Here is a 20476-nt window from a genome sequence, read left to right on the forward strand (position 1 = left end):
ATAGAAATCTCTTCAATTCCAATACTTTTCACAAAAGGAAGAGTACACACACACACAAAACTGTACAGTATAATCAGAAATATAATAGTGACAGATTCTAGACAGAAACTAACAATCTGTGATAGGCTCAGTGATGAGAAACTCTCACCATATCTTTCAACTATATTTACCCTTTATATACTCTTTCCTTCCCTGGATCTTAGCAAACAGAAATTTAAAAGTAAATTAAGGGGAGAGGAGGAAACCTCAGCAATTAAGAATGTGGGTTTGGGAGGTCAGGGAAGATGAGAGTCCCTGGACCTGGCACTGTGTGACTTCGGGCAAGTCATCTCAACCTCTCTGAGCTTCAGTTTCTGCATCTATGTAAGTGGTGATATAATCATAGGTCGCTGGGATTAACTCAGAAAACGGCAATGGAAAGTGCTTACCACAAAGGAGTGATCACTCTAAATTATTCTTTCATTCTGCGTCGTTTAAACCAGCCACCATGACATCAACAAGACTCCTCTCCATGAAAGAAGCCACAACCAGAATATCTGACTGCCGATCGTGGCTCTGCTTCTAACTATCAATACTTGTCCCACCTTGACCAAGTTAATTCAACGTCTTGAAAGGGAGTCCCTTGGAACCTAAGATCTTTGAGGCTCATTCCATCCGAGAATCGACCTGTTCAGAGCAGGCAAATACCTATATTAAGGGAACAGGCAGACACATGTCCTGAGCACTGGTTAAATAGTCTCTCCTGTGTCTCCTCTCTGCCTTCCCGGAGGAGGCCTTGAAGGGTGCCAATACTTTAAATACTTCAACCACAGGAAGATGCCAACGCATCTTTGCTCCCCTGTAATCAAAAGGTCTGTGAACTCACACTTGAAATCTCAGAGAAAGCTTAAGTGGAAAGAACATCTTTCAATAACCAACAACATAATCCTCCTCACGTTTTGCCATCCCGACGTTCAGGGAGTCACGCTCCAGAGAGCACTTTTCAGGAAACAATCAGCTTAAGACATCATCCATCCAATTCACTTTGACACTGATGAGCGATGACACTGTTCCTTAGAAAACAGAAACAGAAATGGCAGACCATCGCTACGACAGCCAACTGCTGGGCAGTCTTTTGGGTTGCTTTTTTTGTTTTGTTTAAGTTTGTCATTCACTAAAGAGGAGACAGGGAAAATGGGCAGGTTACAAGTAGCTTCCTGTCTAATTGGAGGCTTGAGATAATTAGGAGACAATTCTGATTCTTCACCCATTTGTTCACTTATTCAATAAATATTTATTAAGTGTGAGGTTCTGTTCTGGATGCGGAGGATATAGCAGTAAACAAAATAGGCCAGATCCTTGCTCTCAATGTATATACTAGTGGAAGGACACAAACCCAAAATAACAAAGTAATAACGCTGCCAGGAACACTGAGGTGCACCTATACTTTCCTATTAGTGTTTTCATTTTCTTTGGCTAAATATTCAGGAGTGGAATCGGTGGATCACATGGTAGTTCTATTTTTAATTTTTTGAAGAACCTCCATGGAAGCGACCTGAGTGTCCATCCACTGAAGAATGGATAAAGATGCTGTGGTGTATGTGTGTGTGTATACACATATATACACCTATATAGAATGGAACATTACTGAGCCATAAAAAAGAATGAAATTTTGCCATTCGCAGCAACATAAATGGACATGGAGGGTATTATACTTAGTGAAATAAGTCAGACAGAGAAAGACGAATACGGCATGTTTTCAAGTATATGTGGAATCTAAAAAATAAAACAAACAAATATAACAGAACAGAAACTGACTCACAGAGATGGAGAACAAACTAGTGGTTACCAGAGGGGAGAAGCGTGGGGGAAGGGCAACATAGGTGAAGGGGATTAAGAGGTACAAACCACTAGGTATAAAATAAATAAGTTACAAAGATGTAATGCACTGCACAGGGAAGAGAGCCAACATTATGCGGAGTATAATCTGTAAAAATATCAGACCCTTATGTTGTACAGCTGAAACTAATATAGTATTGTAAGTCAACCACACTACAATGAAAATAGTAATAATCAGATGAACAAACAAGATAATCTCAGGCAGTGACAAGTACTATGGTGGAAATAAACTAAGCAGTACGATAGAAAGTGACCCAGGCTGGAGGGAGCAAGCCTGCAGCCTATGCAGGCAGGTTATGCTCTGAACACTTCTAGAAGGTACCATTCACACCATGAATGAGTGACAAGGAAGAGACAGCCATGCAAAGCCAAGGGCAAAAGCCACTGAGGTCAGGTTTCCTCCAATGGGATGCTACTGGCATTTGGCAGGGGGGTTGTTTTTCTTGTGTGGGTCTGTCCTGAGCATTGCAGGATGTTTAGCGTCCCTTGACCCTCCCCCATACCCAATATCTGCAGGGTCTTCTGGGTAGTCATTGGGGTAGCCGAAAATGTTTCCACTCTTTTCCCTAGAGGAAGGGCTACAGCTCCCCTTGTTGAGAACCACTGATACAGCAGAGAACAAAGGCCAGGGCCCTGAGTTAGAAACAAGTCTGGGCTGTGCAATGAACAGCAAGCAGGCCAGTGTGCTTGGCATATAATGAGTGATGGGGAAAGAGGCGAGAGTTGACTTTATAGCCATGTATGCTTAGCTGTGGCATACTGAGTTTGCTTGCTGTCAGCTGGGAAGATTTCATACAGGAGACAAGAGGATGAGCAGAGCACAGAAGCCACAGTTACACACACGCTTTCTGTACAGTACCAGGAAAGGGGATACGATTCTATAGGCAATTTGATGAAATTTTCTGCTGCCCTGGTGCTGCAATGAGCAAAGCTGGGAGGAGAGGAAAGTGAGCAAACTACAATATTTCATCAATCCTAAAATGTATCTTTTTATTCACATTTCAACCTAGCTGGAATCAAAATGTGTGTCACAATCATCATCACGTATTGTCACTGCCTGAGTCTGTGCGTCAAAACCAGCAGCAGCCTGGAAGAAAATCCTGAGGGCAAGGATGGAGCACTTTTTAAGAAATGCTGCCAGAGCAACAGCCTAGGTGGGATTAGGAACGAGAGCACGAAGAACACACAAGAGGAGGACACTGCGAACTGGGGGTGGCTCAGAAGGGTCCAACTTTGAATAAGAAATGTCAGGAATCCATGGACCAATTTATCTCTTTTATTTTTTTCTGATGTATGAATGCACAAGAGTGATGGAAGATAAATGTTCCAGCATAAGGATTCTCTTTCCAATAAATGTGAAATTTTAAAATTCTACATGTAGAAGTACCGCCATGGTTTAATTAGCAATGCTCTCTTCCTAGTGATAAGAGTAAGAGTGCACATTACAGATTCGAGGAAATCTGAGAACCTCTACTGAACATCCAGCCGGTGCCAGGAATTTTATATGTGCTATACAGCAAGGAATCTCACAGCAGCAGTCTAAAATCCACAGGATGAACTCCACTTCACAGACATTAATAAGTAACTTGGGCTTCCCTGGTGGCGCAGTGGTTGAGAGTCCACCTGCCGATGCAGGGGGCGCGAGTTCGTGCCCCGGTCCGGGAAGATCCCACGTGTCGTGGAGCGGCTGGGCCCGTGAGCCGTGGCCGCTGAGTCTACGCGTCCGGAGCCTGTGCTCCGCAACGGGAGAGGCCGCAACAGTGAGAGGCCCGCGTACCGCAAAACAAAACAAAACAAAACAAAAAAACAGAAATAGTTTCAGAGTTGACACATCTTAAATTATACTTCCCTAATACATATTATCTGAAGGAACACTGCCAATTAGTGAGTCAAAGTTTTATCCAGGACTTCCCTGGTAGTGCAATGGTTAAGAATCCGCCTGCCAATGCAGGGCACACGGGTTCGAGCCCTGGCCTGGGAAGATCCCACATGTTGAGGAGCAACTAAGCCCGTGCACCACAATGACTGAGCCTGTGCTCTAGAGCCCGTGAGCCACAGCTACTGAGCCTGCATGCCACAACTACTGAAGCCCGCGCCTAGAGCCTGTGCTCTGCAACGAGAAGCCACCACCATGAGAAGCCCATGCTCACCACAACTAGAGAAAGCCCGTGTGCAGCAATGAAGACCCAGCACAGCAAAAAATTTATTTATTTATTTATTTAATTTAAAAAAAAAGTTTTATGCAATGGTTTGCTTTTTTTGTTTTTTAAGCCTACAGCACCCGGTATTCCCAGGTGGTCTCCCATCCAAGTACTAACCAGGCCTACCCTGCCTAGCTTCTGAGATCAGATGAGATTGGGTGCACTCAGGGTGGTATGGCTGTAGAGTGCAATGGTTTGCACTTTTATAATAGGTGCACTTTTTTTAAATTCAACTACAGTTGATTTACAATATTGTGTTAGTTTCAGGTGTACAGCAAAGTGATTCAGACAGATAGATAGATAGATAGATAGACAGATAGACAGATAGAGTGATTGATTGATTCAGGTTATTTTCCATTATAGGTTAATATAAGATATTGGATATAGTTCCCTGTGCTATACAGTAAATCTTTGTTGTTACCTACTTTAATATATAGTAGTACATATCTGTTAATCCCATACTCCTTATTTATCCCTTCCCCCTTTCCCCTTTGTTTTCTATGTCTATGAGTCCGTTTTTGTTTTGTAAATAAGTTCATTTGTATTATATTTTAGATGCCACATATACGTGATATCATACAACAGTTGTCTTTCTCTGTGTCCCATTTCTTTTTCAGGAAAAGATCCCAGGAAAAAACTCCTAATTTCCCTACTTAATTCCTTGGTTTGCTGCTCCCAGCCTGGCTGCTCAGTGGGGCCCCATCTCTCCAGACTCTTCCATCATGCCCCCTCAAAACCCATAGGATTAAAACTTCTTAAGGGTTTACTAGTTATCAATACTGAGAAACAGAAGACACAAAGAAACAAACACTGGAGATTCTCCTGGAATCTTGGCTTGTACAGCCACTTCCCCACTGAGTCTCTGAGTCCTTATTCCTGAAGGTGTTGTTGCTATGACCCTCCCGACCCTGCAGAGCCCAGATAGCTTCTTAATGCCCTCTGACACCTTCCTAATAACAAGAAACAGCTTTCAGTTAACCAGGATCTACCAAAGGGTGGCCATCAGGCTAGGCACTTGATATAATTTACCTCCTTTAACCCAATCAACAGCCCTATGACAAAGGTATTACACTTTTCACTTTTTAGATGAAAAAATAAAGTTCAGAGAAGTCAAGCAATTAGCCCAAGGTCACAGAGCTAGGATATGGCAATCCTGTGATTGGAGCCTGAATATAAATCTACTGAAAATCTAATCAAAACAGATGAGTAGTTAATTCAGGTGATAAGTGGTGTGAAGTGTATAATGCACATTCCCAGGGTCTCCACATGGAGCCAAACCTCCTCTCTTCAAGCTCACCCCATTGTTTCCATGAGGTCTGTAATGCTGAAATCAGATATACTGACTTTATCACAGTAAAGTGTGTGGACCAGAGGGCAGACAGCAGAAGCAAGAACTACAATCCTGCAGCCTGTGGAACAAAAACCACATTCACAGAAAGATACACAAGATGAAAAGGCAGAGGACTATGTATCAGATGAAGCAACAAGATAAAACACCAGAAAAACAACTAAATGAAGTGGAGATAGGCAACCTTCCAGAAAAAGAATTCAGAATAATGATAATGAAGATGATCCAGGACCTCGGAAAAACAATGCAGGCAAAGATAGAGAAGATGCAAGAAATGTTTAACAAAGACCTAGAAAAATTAAAAAACAAACAGAGATGAACAATACAATAACTGAAACGAAAAATACACTAGAAGGAATCAATAGCAGAATAACTGAGGCAGAAGAACGGATAAGTGACCTGCAAGACGGAATGGTGGAATTCACTGCTACAGAACAGAGTAAAGAAAAAAGAATGAAAAGAAATGAAGACAGCCTAAGAGACCTCTGGGACAACATTAAACGTAACAACATTCACATTATAGGGGTACCAGAAGAAGAGAGAGAGAAAGGACCAGAGAAAATATCTGAAGAGATTATAGTCAAAAACGTCCCCAACATGCGAAAGGAAATAGCCACCCAAGTCCAGGAAGCACAGAGAGTCCCATACAGGATAAATCCAAGGAGAAACACGCCAAGACACATAGTAATCAAACTGGCAAAAATTAAAGACAAAGAAAAATTACTGAAAGCAGCAAGGGAAAAACGACAAATAACATACAAGGGAACTCCCATAAGGTTAACAGCTGATTTCTCAGCAGAAACTCTACAAGCCAGAGGGAGTGGCATGACATATTTAAAGTGATGAAAGGGAAGAACCTACAACCAAGATTACTCTACCCGGCAAGAATCTCATTCAGATTCGATGGAGAAATCAAAAGCTTTACAGACAAGCAAAAGCTAAGAGAATTCAGCACCACCAAACCAGCTCTACAACAAATGCTAAAGGAACTTCTCTAAGTGGGAAACACAAGAGAAGAAAAGGACCTACAAAAACAAACCCAAAACTGTTAAGAAAATGGTCATAGGAAAATACATATCGATAATTACCTTAAATGTGAATGGATTAAGTGCTCCAACCAAAAGACACAGGCTTTCTGAATGGATACAAAAACAAGACCCATATATATGCTGTTTACAAGAGACCTACTCCAGACCTAGGGACACATTCAGACTGAAAGTGAGGGGATGGAAAAAGATATTCCATGCAAATGGAAATCAAAAGAAAGCTGGAGTCGCAATACTCATATCAGATAAAATAGACTTTGAAATAAAGAATGTTATAAGAGACAAGGAAGAACATTACATAATGTTCAAGGGATCAATCCAAGAAGAAGATTAACAATTATAAATATATATGCTCCCAACATAGGAGCACCTCAATATATAAGGCAAATGCTAACAGCTATAAAAGAGGAAATCAACAGTAATACAACAATAGTGGGGGACCTTAACACCTCACTGACACAAATGGACAGATCATACAAACAAAAAATTACTAAGGAAACACAAGCTTTAAATGACACAAAAGACCAGATAGATTTAATCGGTATTTATAGGACATTCCATCCAAAACCAGCAGATTACACTTTCTTCTCAAGTGTGCACGAAACATTCTCCAGGATAGAGCACATCTTGGGTCACAAATCAAGCCTCAGTAAATTTAAGAAAATTGAAATTATATCAAGCATCTTTTCTGACCACAATGCTATGAGATTGGAAATCAATTACAGGGAAAAAAATGTAAAAAACACAAACACACTGAGGCTACACAATACGTTACTAAATAACGAAGCAATCACTGAAGAAACCAAAGAGGAAATAAAAAAATACCTAGAGACAAATGACAATGTAAACACAATGATCCAAAACCTATGGGATGCAGCAAAAGCAGTTCTAAGAGGGAAGTTCATAGCTATACAAGCCTAACTCAAGAAACAAGAAAAATCTCAAATAAACAATCTAACCTTACACCTAAAGGAACTAGAGAAAGAAGAACAAACAAAACCCAAAGTTAGCAGAAGGAAAGAAATCATAAAGATCAGATCAGAAATAAGTGAAATAAAAACAAAGAAAACAATAGCAAAGATCAATAAAACTAAAAGCTGGTTCTTTGAGAAGATAAACAAAATTGATAAACCATTAGCCAGACTCATCAAGAAGAAGAGGGAGAGGACTCAAATCAATAAAATTAGAGATAAAAAGGGGAAGTTACAACAGGCACTGCAGAAATACAAAGCATCCTAAGAAACTACTACAAGCAACTCTATGCCAATAAAGTGGACAACCTGGAAGAAATGGACAAATTCTTAGAAAGGTATGACCTCCCAAGACTGAACCAGGAAGAAATAGAAAATATGAACAGACTAATCACAAGTAATGAAATTAAAACTCTGATTAAAAATCTTCCAACAAACAAAAGTCCAGGATCAGATGGCTTCACAGGTAAATTCTATCAAACATTTAGAAATGAGCTCACACTCATCCTTCTCAAACTCTTCCAAAACACTGCAGAGGAAGGAACACTCCCAAACTCATTCTATGAGGCCATCATCACCCTGATACCAAAACCAGACAAAGATACTACAAAAAAAGAAAATTACAGACCAATATCACTGAAGAATATAGATGCAAAAATCCTCAACAAAATACTAGGAAAGAGAATCCAACAGCACGTTAAAAGGATCATACACCATGATCAAGTAGGATTTATCCCAGGGATGCAAGGATTCTTCAATATATGCAAATCAATCAACGTGATACACCACATTAACAAATTGAAGAATAAAAACCATATGATCATCTCAATAGATACAGAAAAAGCTTTTGACAAAATTCAACACCCATTTATGATAAAAACTCTCCAGAAGGTTGGCATAGATGGAACCTAACTCAACATAATAAAGGCCATATATGACAAACCAACAGCCAACATCATTCTCAATGGTGAAAAACTGAAAGCATTTCCTCTAATATCAGGAAGAAGACAAGGATGTCCACTCTCACCACTATTATTCAACATAGTTTTGGAAGTCCTGGACATGGGAATCAGAGAAGAAAAAGAAATAAAACGAATACAAATTGGAAAAGAAGAAAGAAAACTGTGACTGTTTGCAGATGACATGATACTATACATAGAGAATCCGAAAGATGCCACCAGAAAACTACTAGAGCTAATCAATGAATCTGGTAAAGTTGCAAGATACAAAATTAATGCACAGAAACCTCTTGCATTCCTACACACTAATGATGAAAAATCTGAAAGAGAAATTAAGGAAACACTCCCATTTACCATTGCAACAAAAAGAATAAAATACCTAGGAATAAACCTACCTAGGGAGACAAAAGACCTGCATGCAGAAAACTACAAGACACTGATGAAAGAAATTAAAGATGATATCAACAGATGGAGAGATATACCATGTTCTTGGATTGGAAGAATCAATATTGTAAAAATGACTACACTACCCAAAGCAATCTACAGATTCAATGCAATCCCTATCAAATTACCAATGGCATTTTTTATGGAACTAGAACAAAAAACCTTAAAATTTGTATGGAGACACAAAAGACCCCGAATAGCCAAAGCAGTGTTGAGGGAAAAAAACAGAGCTGGAGGAATCAGACTCCCTGACTTCAGACTATATTACAAAGCTACAGTAATCAAGACAATATGGTCCTGGCACAAAAACAGAAACATAGATCAATGGAACAAGATAGAAAGCCCAGAGATAAACCCACGCACCTATGGTCAACTAATCTATGACAGAGGAGGCAAGGATATACAATGGAGAAAAGACAGTCTCTTCAATAAGTGGTGCTGGGGAAACGGGACAGCTACATGTAAAAGAATGAAATTAGAACATTCCCTGACACCATACACAAAAAAAACTCAAAATGGATTAGAGACCTAAATGTAAGACCAGACACTATAAAACTCTTAGAGGAAAACATAGGAAGAACACTCTTTGACATAAATCACAGCAAGATCTTTTATTATCCACCCCCTAGAGTAATGGAAATAAAAACAAAATTAACAAATGGGACCTAATGAAACTTCAAAGCTTTTGCACAGCAAAGGAAACCATAAACAATACAAAAGACAACCCTCAGAATGGGAGAAAATATTTGCAAACAAATCAACGGACAAAGGATTAATCTCCAAAATATATAAACAGCTCATGCAGCTCAATATTAAAGAAACAAACAACCCAATCCAAAAATGGGCAGAAGACCTAAATAGACATTTCTCCAAAGAAGACATACAGATGGCCAAGAGGCACATGAAAAGCTGCTCAACATCACTAATTATTAGAGAAATGCAAATCAAACCTACAATGAGGTATCACCTCACACCAGTTAGAATGGGCATCATCAGAAAATCTACCAACAACAAATGCTGGAGAGGGTGTGGAGAAAAGGGAACCCTCTTGCACTGTTGGTGGGAATGTAAATTGATACAGCCACTATGGAGAACAGTATGGAGGTTCCTTATAAAAACTAAAAATAGAATTACCATATGACCCAGCAATCCTAGTACTGGGCATATACCAGAGAAAACCATAATTCAAAAAGACACATGCACCCCAATGTTCACTGCAGCACTATTTACAATAGCCAGGTCATGGAAGCAACCTAAATGCCCATCGACAGACGAATGGATAAAGAAGATGTGATACATATATACAATGGAACATTACTCAGCCATAAAAAGGAATGAAATTGGGTCATCTGTAGAGACGTGGATGAATTTCATACAGAGTGAAGTAAGTCAGAAAGAGAAAAACAAATATCGTATATTAACGCATACATGTGGAACCTAGAAAAATGGTACAGATGAACCGGTATGCAGGGCAGAAATTGAGACACAGATGTAGAGAACAAACGTATGGACACCAAGAGGGGAAACGGACGGAGGGTGGTGGTGGTGCTGTGATGAACTGGGAGATTGGGATTGACATATATACCCTAATATGTATAAAATGGATAACTAATAAGAACCTGCTGTATATAAAATTTAATTAATTAATTAAAGTGTGTGCACGGGCATCTGGGTGCACACATGTGTTTTCTGCCAGTTACAAGTCTTCCATAAAAACACTTGAATGATCAGCAAGCCCAGAAGCCAATCATAATTCTAGTCATGAGGTGTACCAACTGGCATAATTCAGCTTTGAAGAGGCTCCCTCTACATGGATTAAGTATGATTGAATGATACGGGTTCTCCCTGGGTGTAAATGGGGTGGCAGTGTACAGGCATTCTGGGAAGTGGAGTTAATTCTTTCCAAGTGTCTATTCGATCCCCAGGGGATCTCCTCCACCCTCAGCTCAAAATTCTCAATCCAAGGAGGGAGGGAGGGGGAAGGGATGGATTGGGAGTTTGGGATTAGTAGGTGCAAACTATTATATATAGAATGGATAACCGACAAGGACGTACTGTATAGCACAGAGAACCATATTCAATATCCTGTGATAAACCATAATGGAAAAGAGTATGAAAAAGAATGTATGTATGTGTATAACTGAATCACTCTGCTGTACAGTAGAATTTAACACAACATTGTAAATCAACTAGACTTCAAAAAAATAAATTTTTAAAAAAACTCTCAATCAGAAACAACACAGTATCAATGTAAGACAGTTGAGATGTTTTCTGATGGGTATTTTTCTAAAATGCCTTAGACACTTGCTAATCTTTACTTTTTTCCATTATCTATTTTAATTGAAGTAATACACTCAGAGGATTTCAGAAAAAGAGACATGCACGCTGTCAAGGATTTATACTAGATGCCTCTCTGCAGCCTGTTTTTTCTCATCAGCAACAGATCTTGGAGTTTTTTCCACGGCTATATGCACAGCGCTGTCCAATTCTTTTAAACAACTGCATTGTACTCCTTCTGTGGGTAAGCCATAACTTACACAACCCGTCTCGTACTGAGGTACACTTAGGTGGCTTCCAATCTTTTGCCATTAAAAATAAAACAACTCGTACACACCTTTTTGCTGGACAATTAAGATTTCTCCAAACTGAACACAGAGTAGTGTTGTTCTCAACACAGGCATATACCTGTTCTTCCAGAGATGCTATGATCCAACTCAAAAGTAAGGACAACAACTAAGACATAAGCTGGACCAACAGAGAGCAGGGACATCTGAGACAAACTGTCCGGAAAATTGCACAATGCATGGTTACTGCATCTATACTCTTTCTGAGAGAATCAGAGGGTCCGTGGCCAACGACAACGGAAAGATGCACAGGATGTAGAGAGCACTGTGCAGTGTTTAAAATAAGCACTTCTTCTTGGCGGTGTACAAGAGAAATAGAAATGCTAAACCTCGCCTGCAAAGCACACTGCATGGGACATTAACATAATACAATTTAGACACAATAGCAATCTTCAGTCATAGAGCAGACTTCCATCACTGCCAAAAACATTTCTCCCCTCACTGTTGAATGCTGCTGTGAATTTCATCTGTGACAGAGATTCTAAGATAACTCAAAGAATGTAGTTTTTACGTGTGAGGGCAGGGAGAACTGGGCATCCCCAGACACAGCAGGCAAGAGTGTAAATATTTATATAAGCCTCCTGGAGGGAAATTCAGCAATGTGTACCAAAAGCTTTAAAATCATGCTCACCGCTCACCTTTTGACCCAGTAATTATATGACCATGTATGCCCTGGGAGTCATCCTAAGAAACTCTGTGTGTGTGTGTGTTTTCTGTACCCATTTGTTCACTGCAATGTTTTAGGACCAGAGGAACACTGGAAGCAATGTAAATGTCCACCTGTAGGGTATCAGTTAAATACATTATAATGTATTCATGCCATACAATGAAAACCACACACGAATAAAATTCATGTGTTAAAGGAGGAGTTTGCAAGCTGTGGGTCACAAATCATTAATGAGTCATGAAACCAGTTTTTGTGGGCCATGGACAGCTTTTTAAATAGAAGAATATCAGAGTGCATCACACAAAGTAAGTGTCAGTATGGTTTCATGAAACTTTATTTAAATGCATGTGTGTTTATTCTGGGTCAGTATATAAAATGTACTTCTTACTTTAGGATATAGTAAAAAAAAAAAAAAAAAAGCTGAAAACCACTGTGGCAACAGAATATTCACTAGTATGGAAATATGTCAACATTCTACCTCTAAGTGGGGAAAACAGGTTAAAAATTATATAATATAATCCCAAATCTGAGATAATACCAACAATCAAATATGTATGTGTATATGTGCACAGAAAAGAAACATTCTCTGGATAGTAGTATTATGGGTGAAGGTAATTTCTCTATTTTCCCTACATGCTTCTGGTATTTTTCTAAATTTCCTCTAATTTCTGCTTATTATGTTAATAAGCAGAAAAAAACAGTGGGTATTTTCAAATATAGTTTTGGTAAGTATGTTAAGTATTTTAAGATGCTCCAAAAATGAGTCAAGGGTGACAATAAATGAATGAGGTGACCAGGCAATCATTCCATCCTCTGACACCCTCCTATGAAAAATCTTCTTTCAGAAATGTTGCACACCAACACATTGGGACAAGCAGCATATGGTCCTACAAGAAGGCGTACAGGAAACGTAAAATAATAGTAGTTCAGAACTGCAAGGAAGGAAGGAAGGAAGGAAAGGAGGAAGGAAGGTAGGAAAGGAGGGAGGGAAGGAAGGAAAGAAGGACGGAAGGAAGGAAAGGAGGGAGGGAAGGAACAGAAATAATGGAAGGGAAAAGTGAAAAGAAAAGAAAGTACCAAAAATATCTGATATGTTAAAAAAAAAAAAAGAGAGACAGAGAGAGAAATAAAGCTTGTCTTTAATACACAGCAGCAAAAAAATTGGACAAAGCTTTCATTTTATGACTAGAGGTTTCAGCCAGCAAATATCGTCCTGAAGGTATTAAATTTTAAAATGCCCAGGAACTCAATAAACCCTTTTTTAATTCATAATGAGTTAATGAAGTGGCCAATGACCTGACCTCTTTTCAAACTGGATGAGGGATTTGATGAGTCAGTGCTAATTCAGGTTCAGGTGATCACTTCACTGTTAGGAAAACATTGTTACATTTTTTTTTTTTCTGAGGAAGAGGCTTTACTATGGAAGCATAATCATTAGTGATGCTATTTAATCTTCTTCTTCACCTCAGTGGTACCCCAGTGAGGCACATAACTAATGGAATTACTCAGCGTTAAACAAGGAAATGGCAGCTTTTCTGTATGAATTCCATTTCTTCACTTTCCAAATCTTTCTCAAGTAGAGATGGGACCCTGTCCTCAAAATGTTTATATTCTGTTGGGGGAGACAATGGCAACTCCTGGATTTCTATTTAAGTAGGTGATATAGAGGTTTAGGTGGCTTGGAAGAGAATGCTTGCTGATGGAAATGATTGGTGATAAGACTTAAAACCACCCTTCTCATTGCCACTCAGACGAAACATAAATAACAAGATACGAAGAATATTGGGAAAAGAGCGTGCTAACTCAAGAAGAGTAAAATCCCTTCTAGGCTGAAGGAGAAAAGCATTTGAACCTCACCAGTTATATTTTGGGAATAAAAGGTACAAAATTGTTAGACAGATGGACAAACCCATCCTTTTGGATGCTACTGTGAAAATCTGGAGCCAAACTAAGGTTGATCACATATGATTTCCAAACAGTATATTGGTCAAATTTATATCACTTTTTTCAAATCTTCTGATTTATTTGTGTATCCCTAGCATCTTGCAAAGCACTGGAGAGAGCAGACAGTTATAAAGTAATTATCCAATATTAGATAAATACAGTTGCTTGATTTTTTAGTGGAATCCAATAAGGATCTGAGGAAAGAAACATAGATGCTTAAGGAGAACAACTGGTATACCAAAGGCACATGGATTAATTTGTCTATACTGACAGATAACTGACTTCTCATTTTTAAAAATCTCCACATTATTTGCTTTGCTTTATTAGTATTCATTTTCCAGAGCTTTGCATGTGTATCTCATTTAATCCTTGTAACTAACCTATAAAGTACATACTATTAATATCTCCATTTTAAAGATGAGGAAACTGAGTCACAGATCAGTTTAGTAACTCATTCAAGGCCCCACAACCAGCAGGTCCCACAGCCCATACTCACAGCCAAGCAGTTGGCTCCAAAGCCCATGTTACCCTGGTGCCCCCTATTTCCAAAGCACTCTAAACATTTGGCAGATGGTATCTTATTCTTTCTCCCAAAACCACTTGAAGTAGCTTGTTAAAATACTGTGACCTTCCCCAAGTCACTGTATGCCCTTGCTGGGTATTGTCTGAGAGACGAAGGTAATTTCCCACAAGGCCAGCTTTATTCCTCACCAGCTGAAAAGCAAAGCAAATGAAACAAAAGAAAAGGAACATGAGGGGTTCTTTGGGCACATTGTGTGTTGGACGTAAACAAATAAAATGGTTTTAATAAAGGGATGGCAAGTGAGAACATATATCAGTCACCTGGTACCTTGGTAGACCAGATAACCCTCCTCATGGAGTCTCAGAGACATGAGGGAGGAAGTGCCCTTGTGTCCTGGGTTTTGTACCTTCCGAGATCCGATAGAGGTCTGCAAGTTTTAATGAAAACAATTTGCATTGTAGGGTGCCGAAGGTAACAGGCTAATGTTAGGGTGGAGTTGGCTGGCTAGTTTTATTCTCCAAAAAGTCTGGTTATGTCAACCCACTCCCAGTAGAGTCTCCCTGACAGTTATCTAATAAACTCGAGTTTCCCACTGTCAAAACATACTGCTGACAACAAAGGGTCTTTCTTCAGCATTGAAGAACACTGAGTGCATTAAGGAAATCTGGCCACAAAAGAACAAGGAGACCTATAAAAGCTCCCCCACGTCTTCCATGCCTTCCTTCCAGCTTGATGTTTCTTGTCAAGAGAAGGAAAACTCTCTGTATAAATATGCATTTGAATCATAAAACAAATCCACCCAGTACTTTTGCAGAAAAAGAGAGAGATAAAAAGAGGCTCCAGGACAAACATCTAAGTAAAAAATATAAAGTGCTTTTACCCCCTCATCTCACGACGTGCCTGTCTCTTCCACTCTCCTCTTGCACTGAGCAGTATGTACACTTTACAGAGAATGCCAGCTATAATCCAACAGATGTCACTGTGAACATGGAGGAGAAAATGGCCAGAAACAGCCTCTCATGGGTTGTCTGCACAAAAATACACTGACCAGCTTTGATTTTCAGTGCCACGGTCAACTAGACCAGCCCACGTGTGAGCACAGGAACTTGTTCCTGCCGTAACCTGAGTCAGGTGAGCTGAGAATGCTAATTCATTTAGATGAGATTTGTGAAAAAAATTGCTTTGGGTGGCTTCCCTGGTGGCGCAGTGGTTGAGAATCTGCCTGCATATGCAGGGGACACGGGTTTGAGCCCTGGTCTGGGAGGATCCCACATGCCGCGGAGCGGCTAGGCCCGTGAGCAACAACTACTGAGCCTGCGCGTCTGAAGCCTGCGCACCGCGATGAAGAGGGGCCCCCGCTTGCCACAACTAGAGAAAGCCCTCGCACAGAAATGAAGACCCAACACAGCAAAAATAAATTAATTAATAAAAAAATATTGCTTTGGGTGAAAGAAGGGTATCTCATTGCTATGCAAACATGTATTATCAGGGGAAGAAAAGCAAAAAAGACTAAGGTTAGCCCACATAAGATAGTCCTTCGAGGCAACCCTCAATCCAGAATATGAGTGTGCCTCAGGAATCAGCATGGTTAGACTGCAGTTAACCCCTTCTCTGTAATAATCCACACTAAAGTCACGTTTAAAGAGAAGAATCATGTCATTTCACCATCACATGTGTATGTATCTCATCTCTCTCCTCCAAGCCTTCACGTATTCTGTTCCTTATGCCCAACACCCTTCCCTCACCATTGACCCTTAGCTTAAAAGGCTAACCCCTACAAGTCCCCTACTTCTCAGCTTAGGTGTCACCTCCCTTGTTTTATCTACAAATGTGCCTGGCAGATAGTAGTGAATGAAGAGATGTTTTAGAATAAATGCATAGGACCCATTTGTGGCCAGTGGGTGTAGAGGAAATATACCAGGGTCTCCTAGAAGGAATTTTCTCCCTAATGAAAGGTAAGAGCTGCCTGAAGAATAAGCCTTTTTGTCACTTTCCCTCCCTTCCTTCTTTGCATACTCTCATGCAAGAATATAATACCTAAGGCTGCAGCAGCCATCTTCAGATCACGATGTAACAACCCACAGTTCAAAATCCAACAGGCTAACATGGCAGAGTGGAAGGATGTAAACAGCTTGAACCCTTCATAGCCTGGTAAACTGCTGACTCTATCCTGGAACCACCCATCTGGATTTCTTGCTAAGTGAAATCTAAATATCCTAAGTCACCGTTCATTAGGTTTTCTCTCGCTTACAGCCAAAAGCATCCAGACTGGCATATTCTGCACTTATTAACCTAAATTGTGATTGGCATTTGCTTGTCTGTCTTCCCACCTAGACTGTGAGTTCCAGAAGGATGAAAGTGTCTTGTTTACCTTCTTCCCGGCGTACAGCAAAGAATGGGATGCCTTAAACATCTGTTAAACGAGACTCATTTCCCTCACACCTGCCTCCCCCAGTTCCCAAGAACTAAAACTCGAGGCTGACCCACTTCTATCTTTCTAAACCTTTAGAGGTATCTTTGATGTTAGATCTGGCACCTCTCAGTTCTCAGAACACTGTGACACATCTTAAGAAGTCCACTCTTTTTCAAGCTTTCTCTAAGCCCAATGGACATTTTTCAGACTTCAATTTAGAAAATCTCTTAGTGACATTCAACGTGGTCGATCACTCCTTCCTTTTGAAAATCCATAGTGCCATAAAACTGAGTTGCTTTCTTTTTTATTGAAGTAATACTGATTTACAGAATGGAAGAAAATATTAGCAAATGATAAGCAAATGTCAGGGGGTTAATATCCAAAATATACAAGCAGCTCATACGGCTCAATGTAAAAAAAAAAAAACCAAACAACCCAATGAAAAAAAAAAATGGGCAGAAGACCTGAATAGACATTTTTCTGAAGAAGACATACAAATGGCTACCAAGCACAAGAAAAGATGCTCAATATCGCTAATTATGAGAGAACTGTACATCAAAACAACAATGAGCTATCACCTCACACCTGTCAGAATGGCTATCATCAAAAAGTTTACAAATAACAACTGCTGTCAAGGATGTGGAAAAAAGGGAACTGTGTGCAATGTTGGTGGGAATGTAAGTTGGTGCAGCCACCATGGAAAACAGTATGGAAAGTCCTCAAAACACTAAAAAATAGAACTATCATATGATCCAGCAATTCTGCTCCTGGGTATATACCCAGAAAAAACAAAAACACTAATTCAAAAAGATACATGCACCCCAATGTTCTTAGCAGCACTATTCACAACTGCTTTCTTATTGTCCTCTACACTTTTCTCTTTTACAAGCTCACCTTTATGTACTCTGCACCCAATTTCAAAGCCTAATTCTAAGCCTTCCTCTCTTGCCACCATACACTTGCCATCATTGACCATGGCTTCAGTTATCACTTTACGTTGATAAGTCCCAAACTTATATCTCCTAGCCCTGTCCTCTCCTCTAAGCTCAGCTACATACATCTACCTATTTGATATATATATATCAAATATATATATAGTCTCAAAACAATATATAAACAATATATATATATGTATGTATACATATGTCTCAAAACCATCTGAAATTCAACATTTTTGAAACTGAACTTATTATCCTCCCTGACTCATCGGCATCCTGATGAAGGTATCAAAAACCTACCTCAAGCTGACCTAGGGCACTAAAGGAAATGTATTGGCTCAAGGAACCAGAAAGCTCTTAGACAGAGCTGGTCTCAGGCATGCATGAATTCAGGAATTTAAACAACAAAATAAGGTCTCTCTTGCCATCTCTCATCTCTATTAATCTCCATCTAACTCCTTTCTCTCTCACTGCACACCAGCTTTCTCCATAGGGAGGAAACATCTCCACAGGTAGAAGCATCTGTAGGACTCCACCCTTCCTGCTCCAAGACCCCAAAGGCAAGCCCCCTTTGTCTTCACCTCCAACATCCCACAAAAATGAATCTCACTGTGCAAACCTTGGTCACTAAGCCAATGCCTGTTACAGCCAGGGGAGGTGGGTTTTCCTGAAGGGAAATCTAACCCAAAATCCAGATGACTGGATTAACAGTTCTTCAACAAAAGAGAGCACAGGGTTTTCTGGACAAGTTAACTGCGTAGATGTCCTGCAGCTACCCCAAGCCAGCTCTTCTTCTTGTGGTCTCTGTCTTGGTAAGTAAAGCCATCCTTCTCCCATCCACTTACACAAGCCAGAAACCCAGGAGTTCCTGAAGACTTCTCTCGCTCTCATCCCCTGAAGGCAAGCCAGCACCATATCCTTTCAATTTTGCCTCCCAAGTGTTTTACACTTAAAACAATGCCCAGAACACAACATCACCCACTTCTTTCCATCCTCACTGCGATCTCCCTAGTCTAAGCCACCAGAAACCTTTCCTAGACTATTTTAAGAACCTCCTACAGGTACTTACTCTCATCTCCCAGTCCATTTCCTACGTAGCAACCAGGCTGATCATTTCAAAGTGTGAACCTGACCCTGTCCCCTGTCTGTTGAAACCATTAGACAGCCCTCCATCTCCCTGAGGATAAAACCCCACACCTTTAACGTGTCCTGCAATTCCCCATAGCTATCTCCTCTCCAGTTCCATTCTAAGCCACGCCTCTCCCTCTTACTGAGTTCCAGCACCGTGGGTCTTCAGTTCTTCCAACATGCCACCCATCTTCCTGACATGAGGTCTTTACATGTCCTGTTCCCTCTGCCTGGATTGCTACCCTCCCCAACACACACACTCTCTCTCTCTCTCTCTCTCTCTCTCTCACACACACTTTCACCTCCTACTCAACCTTCAGATCTCTTCTCAAATGCCACTTATTTAGGAGAGCTTCCTCCAAACCTCTAATAGGTTACAACTCTTGCTAGATGTTCAAACTGCACCCACTTCATTCTAGTCTCTTACAGCACTGGATACTGTTCCTTCACAGTACTCACTCTGCTCATCATTTTAACTTTATTTACATTGACTGATTATATCGTTCTTCTCCATTGAAAGACAAGTGCCACAAGGCCAAGAATCAACTGCTTTTACTTACCTTTCTGTCCCCAGCCCCAAGCACAGTGCCTGGCACATTTGGAGGCAATCAATATGGAATGAGAAATAAATGTCTGAATCATTTCTGGAAAGGACAGAGATTAAAAGTACAAGTTGTGGAGTCAAGCAGGTTAAAATCTTGGGCCCATAGGGACTTCCCTGGTGGTCCAGTGGCTAAGACTCCACACTCCCAATGCAGGGGGCCGGGGTTCGGTCCCTGGTCAGGGAACTAAATCTCGCATGTCGCAACTACGGGTTCGCATGCTGCAACTAAAGATCCTGCGTGTCGCAACTAAGACAGGCACAGCCAAATAAATAAATAAATTTTTTTTAATAAAATAAAAACAAATAAATAAAGTCTTGGGCCCATAGAAATACAAGGTGTGTCACCTTGGACACATCACTTAGAATTTCCCTTCTTTACGTTTCAATTTCCTCATCTGTAAAATACGGACAATAATAAGGATTCATAAGATGACCTACCTTTTAGGTAGGTTTTTTACACTTAAAACAACGTCCAGAACACAGAAAGCAGATGTATCCATTACAATTAAGTTTATCCGAGAACAACTAAAGCCCAAAATAGTATGGCGGAAGCAACACAGAAAGGTATCCCTCTCTTACCCAGAGGTTTCCATCGGGCTCCTTCTGTCTTGCTGCTTCTTCATTCTCGAGATGACGCTCTCTCCACAGAGCACCAAATTACTGTTGAACTTCAATTCTCGTACTCGCATTCTCATCAACAGCAAAGAGCATCCTTGTAAGGACCTTTCTCAGAAGTCGTACCCAGCATCTGCTCTCAAATCCCACTGGCCCGAACTTAACCTCGTCAA

General features: G+C 40.2%; 1 protein-coding gene and 1 pseudogene across 1 annotated transcript in view; both read right to left on the reverse strand.

Moving 5' to 3' along the window:
• Nucleotides 1–20476, reverse strand: part of HS3ST4 (heparan sulfate-glucosamine 3-sulfotransferase 4) — a 385593-nt gene that overhangs the window by 343100 nt on the left and 22017 nt on the right. The gene's annotated exons all lie outside the window — the stretch shown is intronic.
• LOC115861385 (5S ribosomal RNA) lies at nt 4148–4265 on the reverse strand (annotated as a pseudogene).

Source organism: Globicephala melas, chromosome 15 (assembly GCF_963455315.2).
Source record: "Globicephala melas chromosome 15, mGloMel1.2, whole genome shotgun sequence".
NCBI lineage: Eukaryota > Metazoa > Chordata > Mammalia > Artiodactyla > Delphinidae > Globicephala > Globicephala melas.